Source organism: Gambusia affinis, linkage group LG03 (assembly GCF_019740435.1).
Source record: "Gambusia affinis linkage group LG03, SWU_Gaff_1.0, whole genome shotgun sequence".
In the NCBI taxonomy this organism is placed as follows: Eukaryota; Metazoa; Chordata; class Actinopteri; order Cyprinodontiformes; family Poeciliidae; genus Gambusia; species Gambusia affinis.
The window spans coordinates 23224159-23243864 of record NC_057870.1 but is presented as its reverse complement, the minus strand read 5'-3'; the positions used below and the strand labels follow the sequence as shown (position 1 = coordinate 23243864).

At 34.3% G+C, this 19706-nt stretch overlaps 1 protein-coding gene across 5 annotated transcripts in view; it reads left to right on the top strand.

Moving 5' to 3' along the window:
- The window catches only part of si:dkey-215k6.1 (transmembrane protein 132C), a 249561-nt gene that overhangs the window by 124000 nt on the left and 105855 nt on the right, over window positions 1–19706 (top strand). The window lies entirely within an intron of this gene.

Sequence of the window (19706 nt, the reverse complement as noted above, 5' to 3'; positions counted from 1 at the left end):
GAAATGCATTGCGGGGTACAATGCCATGTGCTGTCTTAGTGTTGGTTCCCAGAAGCTGTCATAATATGATCAGCAGTGGGTGGCATCAGAGGAGGAAACATGTCTACAGACACTGTGTAGGTATATATGCAAATAAAAGAAGAATGGGGAAGCAAAAAAAAAACAAAAAACACAACACTCGAAGAATTTATGCACACTTTTTCTGCATAAGCATTCTGTATTTACCAGCTAGCTCTTTTCTTCTATGTTTAAGCAGCAAGGTTTTAGAAGAAACATGAAAGGATTGAAGAAAGCAGCATGTCGATACCTTAACAAGCAAGAAATAAAATGAAACATGAACGCCATGTACCAACACACATATTTACTTTGCAGGAGTTAAAAATGTGGATACATAAACATTATTGTTTCTCGTGTTTTGTCATGTAAAGAAGTTTGATTTGCTTTGTTGCTGAAATGTGTGTTACATATAAACTTGATAGTGAGCAACATATTGAGACTTACTTGTGTAAAGTATTTGAATGTATATTAAGTCAATCTGAGCATAATGACACAGACATATTCATCCATTCTTACATAACAAAATGTAAATTCATATAAATGTATATATTTAATTTCAAAAGCAACAACCCTTTGCCCTCTAAATTAAATCTAATATTAGCTTTTAGCTCTGTTGGGTAATCAGCTTCCTGCATTTATTCTAACCCTGCAATCAAAATTATATCACATCACTACTAGAGAAAATTATATAATTTTCTCAGCAGTTTCACAGACACATTATCATACAACTTCATTAAAGATAAAAGATGTCTTGCACATGTTTTTTTCTGAAGAGGTAGTCACTTAAGAACAATGACATTGGATTTACTTAGTGTTGTGACAATTGTCAACAATAGTCCATCGGTCTGTTTTTCAGCTTTCCAGTGATCTACAGAAAAGATCTGCCCTTGTCAATTTCTGACTAATCAAACAGCAAGGAGACACAAAAGGATTACACTGAATCTGTGACAGACATTGGGGGATTAAAGCAGAAAGCACCCAGAGAGTTCAATGTAGAGTTGCATAAGAGATTCAAACGTAGAGTCTAATGGTTAGGAGACTAAATGGAAAGAGGTATAGCAAAGCAAGCAGGAATAGAGGATGTGTGGTTTGAAAAAACGTTTGAAGCATGGGGAAAGGAAAAGTGTGAAGGATAACAGGAAAGAGTAGGCGTTGATTGAAATTAAAAGCAAAAGGTTGAGGCAGGCAAGATAAAAATCAGGAGTCTGGGTTGAAGAGAAAGCACTGAGTTAAAATATAAGGTGAAGAAAGGAAATACTTTTTGTTTAGACTCAGGAATAATTTGTTGCCAGTGACTCAGCAATAGGATAAATAGAAGTTGGAATTAATCAACAGATGCTTGTTCTCTATATGGAAAACTCTCTTGAAGGGCAGAAGAAAACTTGTAAATAGATTGCTGACTAGGTGTCTCATTTTAATTTGACACAACAATCTTCCATGGCATGAGGCTGCCTATTTACAGAAACTGCATAGCAAAGACAGGATAACACAAGATTTTATTCATTGCTGTGTTTCTGGCCAGCTGACAAATTTACAACCAATATGCATTCTCTTTTTACAGCAGACAACCATACCAGTAAAATTGGAAACGATAAAACAAAAAACAATATTCAGACTTGCAGAGTGATTTAAAAGCATTCTGCAGTCTGTCATTGTGTGCAACCTTGTTAATTGGCAGGGTGTCATGTTTTTCAGTTCTGATTTTTTTTTAAAAAAGATTCATGACTCAAAAGTCCACTTTCTGATCTAAAGCTTCCAATCATATCTCAAAAGAAGGCACAGTTACTATTGGATCTGACTAAATTAGAGTATAATTAAACATATTTGCATTGTATCTCCATTCATTTGCTTCCCAGCCATTCCCAGCTTTAAAAAAGTAATTATTTAGTAATTTTTCAGCAACTATAGATACATACTGCATGTATATTTCTTTAGCCCTTTAAAATTCTCAGTTCCTGATAAATTTCTCTTCCTGATGACATTGAAGACAGTGGATTTTGCAAACTCAAACACTTATTAAATCTTAAATGTCATCAATTCACATACATTACTATTGGTATACTGGTTTAGAATATATTTCAAACTGTTTAAGACTGTATTCTATGTTTTGAGTCTCTTGTTAAACTGTGTTTGTTCAAGTCACCAATCAAGCCAGAAAGGAATGTCACATGTGAGCTGTCACAAATCAAGCCTTAATCCTGGGCTCTATGAACATGTTGAGAGTAGCTTTAGAGCAGGGGTGTCAAATTCCAGTCCTCAGGGGTCTGCAGTCTGCAACATGTAGCTGTGCCCCAAGTCCAGTGTACCTGAAGTAGTCAATTTATCTCCTTTGCATTCGGTCTGGTCTAATAATTTGATTAAGGTTTGTTGAAGCAGATGCGCATCTAAACGTTGCATGAGTTTAGCCTCCAAGGACTAAAGTTTGAGACCTCTTATTACATAAGAGGTCTCAAACTTGGTTTACCAGTTTCTAATTTGAATCATTACACATACTTAAGAAATTTTTTTGGGCTGGAGTTGGGTTATGTTACTTCCCTTCCACCTGTCCACTGTGTGTTGTCAGCAAGAAATTATATGCGTAAAGCATTGCTCTGAGGTGATCTTGGTGGGGTTTTTTTGCACTAGTCTGCTGGCTGTCATCGCCACATCACAACCTCAACTTTGTAGTATTCTTCTTTATGGAGCAGATGAATGACAACGTGAGAGAGAGCTGCTTCAAATAACTTGACGTTTATTTAATCTTCAGCACATACGCTTTCCACAGCTTCGTCATCTATCCCTCCCAGAAATACGATCCACAGCCGGGATTTATATTCACAGCAACCAATAGGTTTGCTTGTTGCTAAGACTTGGCAAACAGGTTGCTAAGCATACGAAATCCCCTTCCTTTTAAGACGATGATAAATTGTAAGATTTCAATACCACTTCTAAACAAATAACAGTCTCTATTTCCTGACATGAAGGGTATAATATGAAACATAGAGATAACTTAGACTTATTGCACCATACAAAACAATTCATAATATCGGTTTACAACTTTTTTTCTTTTTTTAAAGAGCAGCAATTCGCCTATGTTCTTTCCACTACTTCAAATGTCCAGAACCTTTTTCGGCTCAACCTCTCATCCAGAGCTTCACCAATATGGGACGTGGGCTGGACGATGCATACAGCTAACTTGTATAAGTCGACCATAATGAAATATTTACTGTCTTACATGGAAGCATAGAGATGTAACAGAAGCCATCACCAGCAAGGAAAAATAAAAATTAAAAATTAAAATATTTTCAATGCTTCAATATATTTCTCTTATACATATTTAGCTTTCAGTTTGCTTGTTAGTAATATTTTTGCTTTTGCTGGTCTCTATACTTTTGTACTGTTAGTCTCTGATTTTATTCCCCAGAAATCTAAACTCCTGGTAGAAAGCAGGGAAGTAGAGAAAAGGGATAAAACCAGATTTGCCAATCATGTCAAAAGAATGGGATGGCGAGGGAGTGTTAGTGATGACTGAAGTCTTCTTACTAAAATTGTGATCAAACCTCATAAAAGATAAAGCTGTGATAGTTTGTGGATAATGAGTCGAAGCTCTTCTTTTTGGAGGTTGAGTAATAAGGAGTCTCGAGGATATAATGAAACACTGGAGAAACTTTCAGACAGTTAAATATCAGGAAAGCTAGATCTAGATTTTTCTGTCACCCTACTTACACCATTTTAAACTGAACTATTTTTTGGGGAAAAAAAGCAGAGAACAGATACAAGGTATGTGTACATGTGCATACATATCACCTTGACCAGCAAACAGTTTGTATAGTTTATTGGGAGCAGATAGAATAAAACTTCATCCCCAGACAGAGAAACACAAGCCAAGAGTCAACACTCACAGGGAAGCAGGTGACAGAAAGAACACTGTGGAGGAAAAAAAAAAACTGGTTTCTGACGGGCCTGGTGTAAAACGCTGACATTGTTTTTCTCCACTATTTATTTGTTTTGCTTTATTGGTGTTTTAAATCTGTAATACATCTCCTCTAAACTTATTTATTCAAGAAATTGCTGAGCACAAAATTTAGGAACTAGCATTTTCCACACTATTTATTTCATTTCCTTTTTTTAACGGTCCCACCTGCGTGTGGCTGTGTACAGCATCAGTCCTCCTACTTTTGTAGACTTAGACAATGTTACTCTGTACCACTAAGGCAATTTTTTTTACATACTCAAAAAGTGATAGTGGACCGTGGGCTGAGATGTGAAATAAGTCACAAAAGTTAGCATTTAGTTCAAGTTTTATTACATCACTGCAGTTCCAGTTTATGTTGCCATGTCATAGATGGAAACTAATAATATGGCAAACTTTAAACTCCATATATCTGAATTTTTTATTAAGTAAATTTAGCACCAAGCACAATTTGCTCTAAATAAGGGAGCAATCATCCTTTGTTGATAATCTTCAAACTATTAAATTACTGTTATGCAAAATGCAAAACATGGCAGACAGAGCAGGTGGAAAAGAATAAATCATAAAGTGTGCGACAAATACAACACAAACTAGTGTTGAAGTGATTATAACATTTCTAGTTCAATACCCATATCAAAAAAATATTATGTCCCATTTTCCGAAGTATGGGGAAAAATCTGTGTAATAAATGGAGATAAATCAGAAAACGGTATAATTAATGATAGCATTTCTGTTCTCGTATTTTCCTCATTTGTCCAAAATCAATAGGCAGTAATTGAGACAGCTGTGGTTTAGAAACAACAAAAAAAACAAAAAAACAACTAGACTTTTTGTAAAGAAAAACAGTAGAAACAGTAAAGCTTATGGTAGGTGTTTGATGACCTTTAGTTGGGATTTTCAATCAAAAAAACAAAAAAACTGCTGTAAGATGTAATATATCACCCCCTGCCAGAGCAACAGTGCCATAATTGAGGCTAGCAGCATGTTGCTTATGTTTGAACAGATAACATAAACTTAACATCTGGGATGTTTAAAAGTTATCTGTTGTAGCAAGAGCTTTTCTGAGCTGATTCTGGAAGTGGAAGACAAAGGTGGAATAAACCAGCCTTTAGGTAAGGGATGATATGTCAAGGCCCGACTTGTGTTTGTGTGAATAAGGAAACATTTTTTTTCTCCTTTGCTACAAAGAAGTGTTGCCTTTCTGTCTCATTCCCTTAAGCTGTAATGAAGAACTTCTTATTTTTTCTGTCCAAAATAGAATATGGGGCTTTTGCTGTTGGCATCCAATAACACAATGTCAAAAGGACACTTGGCGTGTTTTTTAGAGATCCCCTGGCATTGTCGAAATTGCACTATTTGTTGCCTCAGACCAAAAGCAGGTTGATGTTTCAGGGGTGAAGTATCAGTCTGGAGAGCTTTGGAACAAACACAGGTTTATTAAAATGACCAAAAAGATAAATATTTTTGTAACTTGTCCCAAACTCAAGGTGAAAATGGATGTAGAGCTCAACAATGTAAGGTTATTGGATCAATGTTCCTGTCGCTCTGCTCGTTTGTTTTTTTCTTCGTGCTGTGTAAAGCAGTGTTCACAACGTCCAGTTGCAGGTGTGTTTATGAATGATCTTGATGGTTAAATTATTAGTGTGGACACCAAAACACAAAGACTGATTCCAAAGTTGAGCTATAGTCTATACTCAGAAAGTGATCAGAGCAAGACTCGGCATGTTTTTACTACATCTGGAATAGATTCAGATCAGTTTTAATAGTTTACCTCTTATTGCATGAGGTAAACTATAGCTCACTTTTTTATTCCTGGGTTTTCCCTCCTAGGAGTCATCAAGAGCACGGACCAGCACTTCAGTTCCCTCTCTCTATTAGGCCTTCACCATGGCTATTTGTCATTTTGATGTTTAGTCCATATAGCAGCGTAAATGATTCAGCACTGCTAATAACTTCAGTTAATGTCGCTCTAACAGTCACTGGATGTTTTTGTTGAATGAGCTCCAAAGAGTTGACTGTCGAAGCGGAAATTAGCTTTTTGTCTGTGAGGCCTTGGCAGATTCAGTCAGGCCAGGATGGAGGGGATTGTGGTTGAGGAATGAGAAGAGGTGTTGGGGTGGAGCTCTTATCGCACCACAACACCTGGACCAAAGAAAGACAGGATGGCACAGAGACACCTGTCAAAACCAGAAACTAAGGTAGAGATGTACATATGCATGGCGCTGAGTTGAGGCCATGCAACACATTTGCAGGCGTGATGCAAACCATATTTGTTTATTAATTTCTCCTCAGCTCCTAAAGGTCAATGTAGCTTTTTTGTCATTTCCTGTTCTCTCCTAATTGATATTTCATTCTCTCCCACACAGGCTTCCTGTTTTGTTTCTGCACATTTCTTTCTTTTTCCACATTCACTATGTTCTTGAAATTATTTTTTTTTCTACTGCATTGTCCCGTTGTTTTTACTTCCTGTCTCAACGTGTTATTGTTTTACTTTTTTGTCTGTGATGTTTTTAGTATTTGCTGGGGTTTACTGGAGGATGTATCCGTTAGGCCAAAGCATGTTTGAATGCCTATTGGTAATTAATTTAATTACCTTGCTGGAAAAATATACAAAATATAAATTAATAAATGCATATGCACCAATCGGACATTAGCTGGCTTGTATTGATTTCTGATTTTCTGCAGATTAACATTCTGATTCAGTACATTCATAACTTTTTTATTATATTATCATAATTTTTATTCTAAGAAATTTCACACAAAAAAAAGAACAAGTAGTTTGTTTCTGTGCTAGGAACAGTAGTTTTGAATGTAGCAAAAAATGAATGAATCACTTTATGCATCAAAACATGAATGTGCATCCCACAAGGGTTAAATAAATTCAAAAACTCAAAATGTATTCAAATTAAAAAGTGGAACACATATTATGTAGATGCATTTAACTTAGATTGATTATTTATATCTGCAACTGAAAATTTCAAATTCAGTTTATCAGAAAATAAGAATAAAAATGATGAAACAATTTTGAGAGTCACAATCATGCTATATCTGTTGCTTGTGCACACTTCTGAGTCGTGCCTTTTTCCATCCAACTTTCCATTAATAATGTTGGGCACAGCACTCAATGAAACATCAGCAATTAACTTTTGCAGCTTATCCTACTTGTTTTGGGTGTAAAAAATATCTGAAACCATTGAAATTCATTTTTAGGAACGCAGTGAATATATACAATGTGTTTTCACATCAAATCACTAAAATAAGTTTTCAAACCTTAGTCTAGGGTACTTGTAGGACCATAACCTTAATCTGATTTTTAATTAATTCAATGAAAGGGTGTCAAAATGCATGCAGCTTAATAATGTGCTTATAGGCAAAAAATTATTTGAAGTTTCAATAAAACAACCTAAATATCTATGAATAAAAATTGAGACACAAAAAATTTCAAAAACTAAAATTTTTCTGTATATTAGTCATATATATCTCACATATATAGCTTCTAGCTTGAATATTTTGCTGATTTTATGCTCTGTAAGGAATTTCATTCTTTAGCACAAAATGTCTTCCTACTTACCTTGTTGAGCCTTTTCTCTTCTCTATGAAAGAGTCCTGACATCTCCCAGACCAGCTAAAACCAGTCCTCCAATGAGCACCTTCACCCAATCCTCCTCTTTCTGTTGATCTGTGTTAGAAAGAGTAGTCTCCCTGACAGCACTCTTCTCTGGACGACAGGCTGATATGACACATACTGCTGTTTCAGTCACTTCCAGAAACACACTTCAAGCTCCAGCTGCCCTTCCATTATCCAGTCCTTGCTCCCAGTTATGTTTCTGGATGGAACCTGTTGTTTGCTGGCTTTGTTGACATGCTTATGTTGTTTTTTTTTTTTGTTTTTTTCTGCCAACTGCTACCTCAGTTACTATTGCTACAGTCCTCGGCGACCTGTGACTTATTTTTGTGAGCCTGTGCAATATTTGCCAGGGTTGTTGTGAAAATGCACCAGAGCTAATCTGACTGGATGTGAAGATACACAGAACTGTTTGCTTAAATGTGAATGTGGATAAGAAGTTATGTTTTGTTTGTGGTGAACTTGATCAGTACTAGATACTCTCAAAATAACAATTTTTCTTTCCAATTTTCCATCAGCTCTAAAGCTTCAATGTGCCTTGTAAAGGAAAGAATGAGGATTATTTCCTTGTTAAAACATAAAGTCTGCCACCATATTTTGCCCAATAGATGGTGTGTTCAGGGCTAAGTCCGGCCACACATAAAGTTTCTCATGTAACCCAGAAAATACAGTTTGAGCATTATCTGACTAAGTATTTTATTCCAAAAGTTTGCTGTGTTCCTTAAATTTCTCATGGCAAAGTGTGATCTGGACCTATAATTATTTTCTTTCAACAAAGATTTTCTTCTTACATTGTTTAAAAAAGCAGGTTTCAATTTTTCTCTTCTTTGTGTTCATATAAAGTTTCAATAAAACAGTGGGAATGTGAATACTGTGAACATGGCTCCTGATCCGGCCTGGCTTGTTACTGTTCTAGTTTTTAACTTTTTATTTAATTACCAGTCAGTCTGTATTATACAGTCAGTCTATTTTCTTGCTATTTTCTGTCTTATGGAAATAGTACATGTCTACTTTTCTTGAACTGAATTTTCTCTCAACTTTTCCGTTTTTAAGAGAAACTGCCATGTCATATTTGTCACTCCTGTACAGTGTAAATTCTGATTTACTAATTGAAGGTTCCTTGACACACTAATGGAAACATAAATGCTTCTGTCACATTAGTTTACCAAGAAATACTAGAAGTTCTATAAATTGAAGCATCTCTTTTTTTCTTTTTCTTTTTTAAAAAAAAATATATATATTAACGTAAAACTGAATTTCTTTTCCCATAGCACTTGCATCATGTAGTCTGTCAGGTTTTAATAGCATGTTTCTGGTACAGGACAGGAACATTTTTGTTGAATATCAAATTGCACAAAAGTACACATCTAACAACATATAATAGAACTTGTAGTTTTGAAAACAATTGTTAATAACAATGGGAGGTTTGGCTCTACCGAAAACACAATTCAAGGAAAACAGCTTGCGCTCAATTGATATCCCCCAATACTGTTTTGGTGTATGTTTGATATTGTGTTTCTACTGGGTATAATTCCCTTCTAAGAGAAAATACTTCAAATCCAAACAGTGGATGTCATGGTTGAGGCAGTTTCTTTATTTTCTGTCTGTAGAGTGGCGGGTTTGGGCCTCAGTGGTTTGAGGAATTGTTGCCAACCTATTGAGATTTCATCTGATCTTCTCTTTTAGGATCAGGGAATAACATCTATACAGATTTTCTTTATCATCAGTGGGTTGACCAGGTTGAAATAATAACACGCTTTGTGAGCTACCATTCACAGTGAAAGTATCAAAATCAATCTCAACTCTCAAGTAACTTATTTTAAGAGTTATTTTCACCGCTTCTTTCAGAAAATATTTATAAATGTTAACATTAATGTTAGCTTAACATGTTTTAACTTGTATATAGTGGGAAGAAATAAGTGTTAAACATTTAAATGTATTTTAAGCAAATTCAGCTATATATCATAACTGAATAGTTGTAGATCAAAAAAATTGATACTAGAGTATTTAGAAAACAGATTTAAAGTTAATAAGGTTCTTACTGTAAGCCAGTAAAAGTTTACAGTTGTATTATTTAGTCTCATTATATGTATAAGGACAACGATTATTCTCAACCCATTAGAGAGGCAGTCATTAATGACAGAATTTAGGAGCATGGTCTAAATGCCGTCACTTCTCCTAGACAGCACATGCCCTTTAATTGGCAAAATCAATCAATTAAAATGACTGTATTCCGAAGTTCCAAAACATTAAAACCACCACAAAAAAGAAAACAAAAAAGATTTCCGAAACAGCAGTCTTGCTTAACGTTCATTATTACAAATGAAACAACATACGAGTCTGGTTTAACCAGAAGGTCGACTGTTCAGTCATCAAAATCTTCCAGTTGGTGTGACTCATGCAGACCAACCGGTGTAGATCTGGTGTATCTAGACAACAATATTAATGTTATCTTAACCTCTCCTGTTTTTGAATTGCACCTTTCACAGATAAAATCGCAAAGTGCTTCACAAAACTCTTAAGAAAAAGACAGCAAAAATAATTGATGAAAATATTAATTAAAAAGCCTGTCTGTACAAATTTTTCCAGCTGCTTTCTCTTAACGCAGTGCAATAACTGCTAAGCTGGTGTCAAAATCTTTCACTTCGGCTTAAAATATGCTACACTTTAAAATGAAGCAGGAGGAGATCAGGCCTTTTTCGGTCAAATCGAAGAAAATTCTGGAAGGCTGTTCTCACCCTCCTCCTTCTACCTGCTAAATGTGATCAGTAGCTCAACTTGCCATGTTGCTAATCTGTGACAGCAGCCCAAAGGACCATCCTGAAGCTACAACAGCCAGCAGCCTAATATTATCTGTATTTCTTTACTGAGAAATATGTTGTTCTAATCTCGTGTGTGGTAGGAAGTAGGACTGTGTGATCAGGTTCCATATGAGAGTGTCGTTTTATTATTATTTTTTGGGGGAAGGCATCCAGTACTCAAACATCAAGACCTCCAAATTAAATTGTCAGAGTCGAGAATAAAATTTGTGCAGAGGTAGCATTTACAGTTCTCATGCAGAATTACATGTATGGTGAAATGCAGCTGCATTTACTGCCATCTATCAGGAGAAATTGTGGTTTCTACAAATAAGTGGTCAGTACAAAGCTGGTCCTTTTTTAATGATGCCGTCACAGAGACCTGTACGTCAGCTGCAAGGTATTTAAAAGTGAATAAGTGTTCCCACTGTGCTCTTGTAAGAATAAAATGTGATTTTAGAATGTACATCAGTTGGAATAATTTATGAAATACATCCAGCTATGCTTACAAACCCAGTTTGCAGCTTTATGTCAATTTGCTAATCAGTCCCTGCTGATTTTCATTTCCATGGCAGCACCCTCAGGCTGCATGCAGTCCTAACCTAATCAGGGAGAATTGTAACATTTGCATTGAAACTGTATTTATAATGGTCCTTTTATAACATTTAGCACACTTGATTTTGCTTTTCTAACAATTAACCTGCATAATTAGAAGTATTTTATTGCTTTGCAGGCAGATGTGGGAGGGAGGCATAAAAAGGAAGTTTCTGTGGTTATGTTTGGGTGGTTGAGAATGCAGGGGCAGAATCAAACTGTAGAATAAATACGTCTTGAACAGTAGGCAAAAGAAAATTCACAGCAATGCATAGTTACTTAATTTAAAAAAAAAAAAACCAGGGGATGTGACCATAAATATATGGTCACATATATTTATGGTCACAATATTTCCTCGTGATTCCATCTGTTTTGTGAAGTACACCAGTCCTTCTTCCTGCAAAACATGAAACATGGTAATCACAATAGGGATTAGAGAAAAATCTGTAGTGTGGGCTACAAAGTGTGAAAATGATAAACTCTCTTATAGTTTACAATTAGATAAAACAAATCCTAGTTTTGTTTTATCTAATTGTAAAGAAGATGTCATTCAGTACCTGAATGCTAAAATGTATTTGCTACATTTTAGCATTAAACAATTGCATTGTAAGTCATATTGAAAAAGCAGCAATGGATCTTCTAAGAAGCAAAGAAGACATTACATAAGATGTTTAAATTTTTCTTTTTCATTTGGCATTTTAACAATTAGCATGTATCTCTGTCTTCCAGATGCTGCACAGCTGCTATATATCAGATTAATTACCAGGTTCCTGTGAAAGCCAATAGGTGCTAACGATGTGAGAGGAAAAACAATCTGTTTGTTGAGATTATCAATGCCTTTATGGATTTATATTTATCCAGTAAGGATATGGATTAAAGATTGTGATTAATATACAATAATTTGCAAACCTTCTCTCGTCTTCCAGTAGAGTTTAGTTTGGTGTTTCAAGGGTTAAAGTTTTTAAAGAAGAGATGCATTGAGAGAGTCTGGTCTTGAATTGTTTTTTTTTGTTGTTGTTGTTTTTTTGTAAACATTCATCTTAATTTTACAGCAAAAGTTGACAAACAAAGGCGTTTTACAAGACAATGAGTTCCAATTTATGTACAGTTATTTAGAAGCCAATTTGGTCCTAACTCATTCAAATCTAACTCAATTTTGATCATATTTGGATACAGATAGGGTTGAATTTGATCTCATCTATACTAAATTGCAACAAAAGGCATTTTCTCATATGGTTGAAAAATTATCTACAGAAGCCTCGTCGGTTGCATTGAGTCACTGAATTTGATCTACTGAGCAGAAATGTGGTGACAGTAAAAATGAAACTCAATGCTTTGACAGACTGAGAGCTCCAGCAGAAACAGGGTCAGTATGAGTAACCATGAGCTGTGACCAGCTAAAGGGTTAAGAGGACAAAAATCAGACACTGGAAAAACACAGAAACACCGGGTCAAAAGTGCTCAAAGATACAAAGAGTTTACAGTTTAAGTGAGAAAATCTATCAGAGAAATAGTCACTGGGCTTGTTGCCATGTAACATTTTGAAACTTTTAATTATTTTAGAAGGCAGAAATTTGCTCTTAAAAGGGTTTATTTTGAGGAACTTGAAGCTCAAATGAGAACCTCTCCCTAATTATCCAAACTAATGATGTTTTGTTTTCACTACGCAAAGATCACAAGTACTCTATGCAACCTCATTTCAAAAATTATACCTTCTCTTGTAAGTAGTGTTTTTGAAAACAGAACAGAAAAACATACAATGAAAGTCTCTCCAGGGTTGCCATGTGTTAAGTCTCTTCAAAAATATATTTTTTCCTATTTCATCAACCTTTTAGATTTTTCAAGGAAATGGTCTTCAACAACAGATCAGCTTTTTAATTGTTTTTTTTTTTCATTTCTTTTCAAACGTCTCAAAAATGATGCATGGTAACTAACGATCTCACATTTGTTATTATTTTTCAAACCTAATCAAGAAGTACAATTTAAGTTTAGGTTTTTTTTCTGTTATATTTATTTGAATCAGAAAGTGAATAACAAGTCTTTACTAGTGCTTTAAATACAAACCCAATTTGATTTAACACATTTTATGTGACAGTATTCAGAAATGCTAAAATTATGTTTGATTTACCAACATAATTTTTCAAAAGATTTGTTAAAATAGCATAAACACTTTTTCCAGCTTTTGTATTGTCTTGACAGCTTGTCACATAAAAAAGTAACCCTGAGACTTTATACTGTCCTGATCACAACAACAGATTGTTTTCCTTCTGTCTTTCAAAAACCAGAAAAAGCTGAAAACAAGATTTAATGATTTGACAGTTGACTCATTTAAATGCCACTCGTGTTGAGTGAAAGTAGCTTCTGCTGGGTGTGCTGAGGACTAAGCAGCTGTTTTGTTGAATTTGATCAGTCTGCTTTTGTCTTGCCACTTCAGTTACTCTAGTGTCAGGCATCACTTCAAGTTAGGAATTGTCATCAATTGTGGTAATCTAATTGTTGGGCATTCTTGACATCTTTTTAATAAGTGAAATAATGAAAATTTTCATGCGGAATCACATTTGTTGTTTTCATTCAGTTATATTTAGATGTTGTCATCTCTGAGCTTTTATCACATTTCATCAGCTTAAATTATGTACAGTGTTTTGTGAGCCAGCAGAAATTTCTGAAAATGTTTGTCACTGAAAAGAGAGATTTCAATGTTGCTAAACTATTAAGAGAAAGCTGTATGAACATATTATAATGTACTTATGTATTTTCAGAAAAAATGTTTGTGTTCAGTTAAAGTGAGAAATGTAGAACATTACGCAAATACTGAAGCTATGTAGACCATATTGACGTTAATCCTTCAGGTAAGAAATGGTACAACATCTTTACTGGTTTCTGTCACTATCTGCATTCTTAGCAAGAGGCTCTGACCAGTTGAGCTAACCTGCCATATATAATGTTGAGTTTTCATCGATATAAGAAATACTTGCGTGATCTTACCACAATGAACATTTGAGTAAAGAGCTCATATTCTAATATTTTTCAAAATCAATGTGCATAATAGTTAAATATACAGCCTCCTGCTATTTTGAAGAGTTGATTTTATATTTCTGTTGGCCAGTGTGGGGATTGAACCCATGACCTTGGTATCATAAGTACTCTACTCTGACCAGCTGAGCTAACGATCCACACAGAATGTTGAGTTATCATCAATGTATGAAAAACTTACATGATCTTGACAAAAGCAGTGGAATTCTAAAGTTTTTCAAAATCAACATGAATGATGGTTCAATTTAAAGCCTCCTGCATTTTTGAAGAGTTGATTTTCTGAAAGATTTTATGTCTTTCAGAAAATCAGCTGTTTATTCCAGAGTTCAAAGTCTGGGAGACAGACAAGGCAAAGTGGCAGACAAAACACAAGTTTCAGGTCACACTTTAAGAGGCAAAGCTGCAATTATGGGTTACATGCATAAAGCAGTCTGGCAGAACATGAGTTTTGAATTTCTGGTTGTATATAAATCAGCAGAACTAATGAGAGAAAATGTTACTAGTACATCTGTTAAATGCTCAGCTTTCTGACCGTTTAACACCTTTCAAGATGTAATGCATAAATCTCAACTGATTAATGAAAATTTAACAGCAAAGAAACTGATTGAATATATTGACTCCTCTGAATAAGATCCCTAATCTCACATCAGCCTGTAGTTTGTCATAAATGTCTGAGAGTGTTTCTCGTTCAGTTTCTTGTTTTGTCTTTGTTCTGTGGAAGTTTTCAATATTGTCAACATGACTCTCTATCCAGAGATGCCAGGAACAAAGATCCACTGGGGGGGTAATCACCTATCAGTTACACCCCAAATTGTTTTCAGTACCTCTTTGCTAAAAAAGAAAAAAAAAGAAGTAGAAGGGAAATGACCACACCCACGTTTTGTGCACAGTTTAGACACCTTGAGGAAATATAATTCGTCATCATGGCTAGTAATATCAATGTCTGATTTATAGTTTGTGGCCATGCATTGAAAAATTACTATTTCTTGAGGCATTTTTAAGGCATCTGGATTGCATCTGACTATCTCTACTTTCAAATATTTAACATTAGAACTGCTCGGACCTCAAAGGGATATTTTTTAATCATAAAATTTTAAATGTAATCTGTGTTTCAATAAACCATTATAGCTCAATTTAATTACAATGTTTTTTTATAGTCTTTTCTCTCAACTTTTTCCCATCCGTTTGTTTTTTAGAATGTAGGTTTCTCCCTTTAAAGTCAGCTTTTCCTGATAGAAATTGGATTATCACTGAATTCATTTACTCATACTCATGTATGTGATTTATAAGTTCAAATCATCTTCGAATTCCTGATTGTATGTTTCCGAAGAACAAATATATGTGTGGGTGAATACTTGAGCTCTTTCTTTATTGTATTTTTTTCTGGACTATTTTATTAGACAAAAATTTGTATTTAAAGTGCATTTCAAGGACAGAATTGGGAGGAATAGTTTGATATGAACAAGTTTCTATTTTAGCCAAACCTTTTTTCCCTGTCCTTGCTCAAATGATTTGGTTTCCTGTCAGTTTAAGTACTGATCTCAACATCCACCTTCAACTTGTCTCTGTAGACCCATTTGTTCTTATGTTACTGAGTTGGAAACATTTTTACTAAAACAATTTGTTCTGAAAAATGGACTTTGGACCACTAAGGACCAGTCCAAAAATTATTATTATTATTATTATTATTATTATTATTATTATTATTATTATTATTATTATTATTATTATTATTATTATTATTATTATTATTATTATTAATTATTTTTTCTATTGTCTCCAGATCAGAAGTGGCTTGACAAACTGGCTATTACAAACTCCATAAGTATTAACTGCATTGTAGAATTAGCATGACTATAAGAACAACAAAAAAGAAACAATAAAAAGTGGAAACAGATATGGTGACTTATCTTCTTTCAAATCTTTTTTTTAATGTAAAACTAACATTGAAGTGTCCATAAACAAGGTACAGCTTTGAAATAAAGACAATAGTTTTGTTGTCTGAGTTGCTACTCATTGACTAACGCAAAAAAAACTATCTGATCAGAGCATAATGTGAGCCTTCTTAATGTTTTCTGTTGCAAAATAAAAAAAAGTTTTCCTTCTTATGTTGATTTTGAGTGATAATGATACAACTGATGCCTGTAAATATGAGGTGCTAAGAAGTGTTAATTTGCCAGACAGTGTGTTAGGAATCTATCATACAGTTCCCAGACAGAGGAGCATTGCTGTCAGGAAAAATGCAACAGAGGCTGATAAATACCAAGGGGGGTGAACAAGGCACAGTGAGAGGGAGAGAAAGAGAGAACAGGGAGAAGTTAACTTGTCTTCCTGTATTACCAAAAAACTGATCGGGTAAAAAACACTCAGACACTTGTCAGGCTCTCTTGCTGTACACAGATCTGACAGAGGCAGCTTAGGGATTCAGTCCTGTCCATCATTTGGTCTGCTGAATGACACACACATACACACTAAGGGATGTACTGTACTGTTCAAACCTGACTCAAAGACTGCAGGACAGTCATGTTACTCTTTATGCTTTTCACTTTTTCACCTACATTTACAAATGTATCTGTGTTACTTTCTAATTATACATATTCTGCTCATTTTAATAAGTGTTTATTTGATAATTGTTAAAAAGGGATAACGCCGCATTGTTATTATCTGCAAACACTGACTCAATTTTCTCCTGTTGTACACCTAATATCTGAGATATTTCTTCATCAGAGTTCAGTGATCTGAATATGAAAATGGAAATGTAATTATTTGGGCAATGCAAACTATGATTCTGTTCTGGTCGGTGGAATCTAATTTTATTTTAAGACTTTTTTAAACATTTTGCAGTGTTTTCTTTCAGAATGCAGTTTGAAGTGCCAGTCTTGCTCTTTTTTGTTCTGTGTAATGGATTTGGAGATGAAGGTTAGATAACAAGATGTGGTCTAATAGGTTGATCAAAATGGGACACATTCTCAATGACTATATTCAGTTAGTTCCTGTTACATTTTTAACTACCGCAGCACTTATTTTTGCTGTACCTGTTTCAATGACTAGACTTTCTACTGTATTTTGTTTTGTTTTGCATACATATAAATTATGTATATGATTTATATTGTTTTCAGTGCGTCTTCCATTTTTAAAAAAAATAGCTTTGCATGCACATTTTTATTCACATGGTACTGATATTATACTTTGATGTACATTTTTCTTAAACTCTATGTTGGCTAGACACATGAACAAAAGACAGAGAACTGAAAAGAGAGAGGGATGAATATTAAAGGCTGGGGAGGTAAAATTAGAGAGAATTCAGGAGACAGAGATGTATGTCTCAGAACAATCCCAAAGAGGTTTGTGGAAATTCAGCTGTTAAACTATAAAAAAGCTTTTGCATACTTAGAGGACTCTTTTGTGGTTTTCAACTGTGCTGCTACAATAATAATAATAAAAAAACTAAAATGTTTTTTCTTTTCCCTCTTCTTAATTTTTAATCTGTTTTTACCAAAGCATAACTCTTAAAAAACAAATATATTTTTGAACCATCTAACTTTTCATCTTATTTCAAGATAAAGCCATAGAACGTTTTATTCATTCCCACATCGTTCTACTATGTCAAAGAAGCATTCTGATTATAATCAACTTACACACACTCAAAAGTACAATCATAGAAACCTTTTATGAAACATGTACAACATTTGTTCTTTTTAATGGATGGCAACATAAATAACATTATGTGCTTTCAGAGTTTCTACACATTTTTTAATTATAAACTCCATATCTTTCCAGACATAATCCAGACTTAATTTTTTTTATAATAATTTGAGTTTTTTTTACATTTTGAAGTAAAACTACTAATCTTAAAACCATATACAGTAGCATTTGGATCTTATAAACCGCATTAAAAAACATAATACTAAAATCAGCTTCCCATTGGTGAATCATATGATAGACTATTTCACACCTTTTTTGCCATTTTGACAAACTTGGACCAGCTCTATTTCTGCATTTTCTCTGATTTGACAAAAAAGAATGGACTCCTCTACAGACTAAATCAATTCTTTTACAATTTTGTTACAGAATGTTTGTAGGATTGCTCCATCACATATCACACATGTCTGTCACAAGAGTCAAACAAATTACACGCACAAATAACCAGTGATATTACTTGTTTCATGCAGCATAACATTAAACAAGCAGTGTTTCAGAAGGTGAAGGTCTGGTAAAGTGGTAAATTTAAGAGAAGAATTAAGTCTTTTCCTTGCCAAAGCTGCAGATATTACCCAGAACCAAGATTTTAAGTTGAAATGGTAATAAATGTTTGCTCTGAACTCAAAGCACAAAGACATTAGCATTAACAATTGTTTTACTAAAATCATTCAATTATTGGTAGTAGTATTTTGCAACAGGTATCAAGACAACATGCAACTTTTTTACAACCAAAATCCCATCACGGTGTGATTTGGCAATTTAAGAAAGTATCCTTACCATAAGTCAGTGTGACCATATTACTGCATTTGTTTCACATTTTCCATACAAATCCAAAATAGGAACATTTTAAAGGTAAATTCTGAACTTTTTCAGTTATGTGTTTTGCCCATTAAAAAAAAACAAAACAAAAAAAAACTTTATTCTTCATTATGTTAGCAATGATATTGTTTTGTATTTTTGCTAATGAGAAAAACAGGGAGTGTGTATCTCTGTGCATAGTTGGAAATTGTGTTAGTAAACTGAGGAAGGGTCTTGTCAAGGTGATAAGTAGAGCAAAACACACCAGGACAGATTAGAAAGAAGTAATGATTGAATGGAAGAGAGAAAGCAAATTGAGATATGAACAACAGGATACTTCAAGACTGGAGGGTCCAGGAGGGGCAAATGCAGGACTTAAGGGAAGTATGTGGGTAAGGAAAAGAAGCAAGTCACAGAGGAAAGGATGATAGACTCAAGAGACACTTGAAGAGAAGGAGGAGAAGAAGAAGTCAAAGAAAAGAATAGATGAAAGAGGAGACCTGGTAAGGAAAATAAAGTAGAGATTAGCAAAGGAATCCTGTGGAAGGAGGACAACTGGAACAGAAGGAGGGAAGGATACAGAAGAGAAAAGGTTTGAGAAGAAAATCATGGAGATTAAAGTAAACCTGCTTAACAAGGACGTTTCAAAAGAAAGTGGTAAATAAGGAGAATGAGTTTGACAGAAAATGAGATTAAAAAGAGGGAAATGATGTAATTGAGAAAAAGAAAGATGGGAAATAAAGTAAGAAGAGGGGTAATAATTAAAAATACAAAAAGGGATGAATGAAACAAATGTAGATTAAAATGGGAACACTATTAAAAAGTCCTAGTAATATTTGATAAGAGTAGCTACACACCAAAATAAATAAATAAATAAATGCATATTAACCATAATATGTAGAGATAAGCTAATCTCTAGTTCAGTGTATTCTGTTCATACTGTTCAGGTATTATTCTGGTTAAAAAAAAAAAAAAAAAAAAAAAAAAAAAAAGCATTTACTTTCATAAGACATCTCCTGTCACTCCATTGCCTTCTTCCTGTCACACCTTTTTCTTTTCCCACCAAAGAGCTCCGTGGGAGGCAGATTCATGTTGTGAGAATCAATTTTAAAAGACATTTTATACCAAGAAAGTCTGGCACATATTG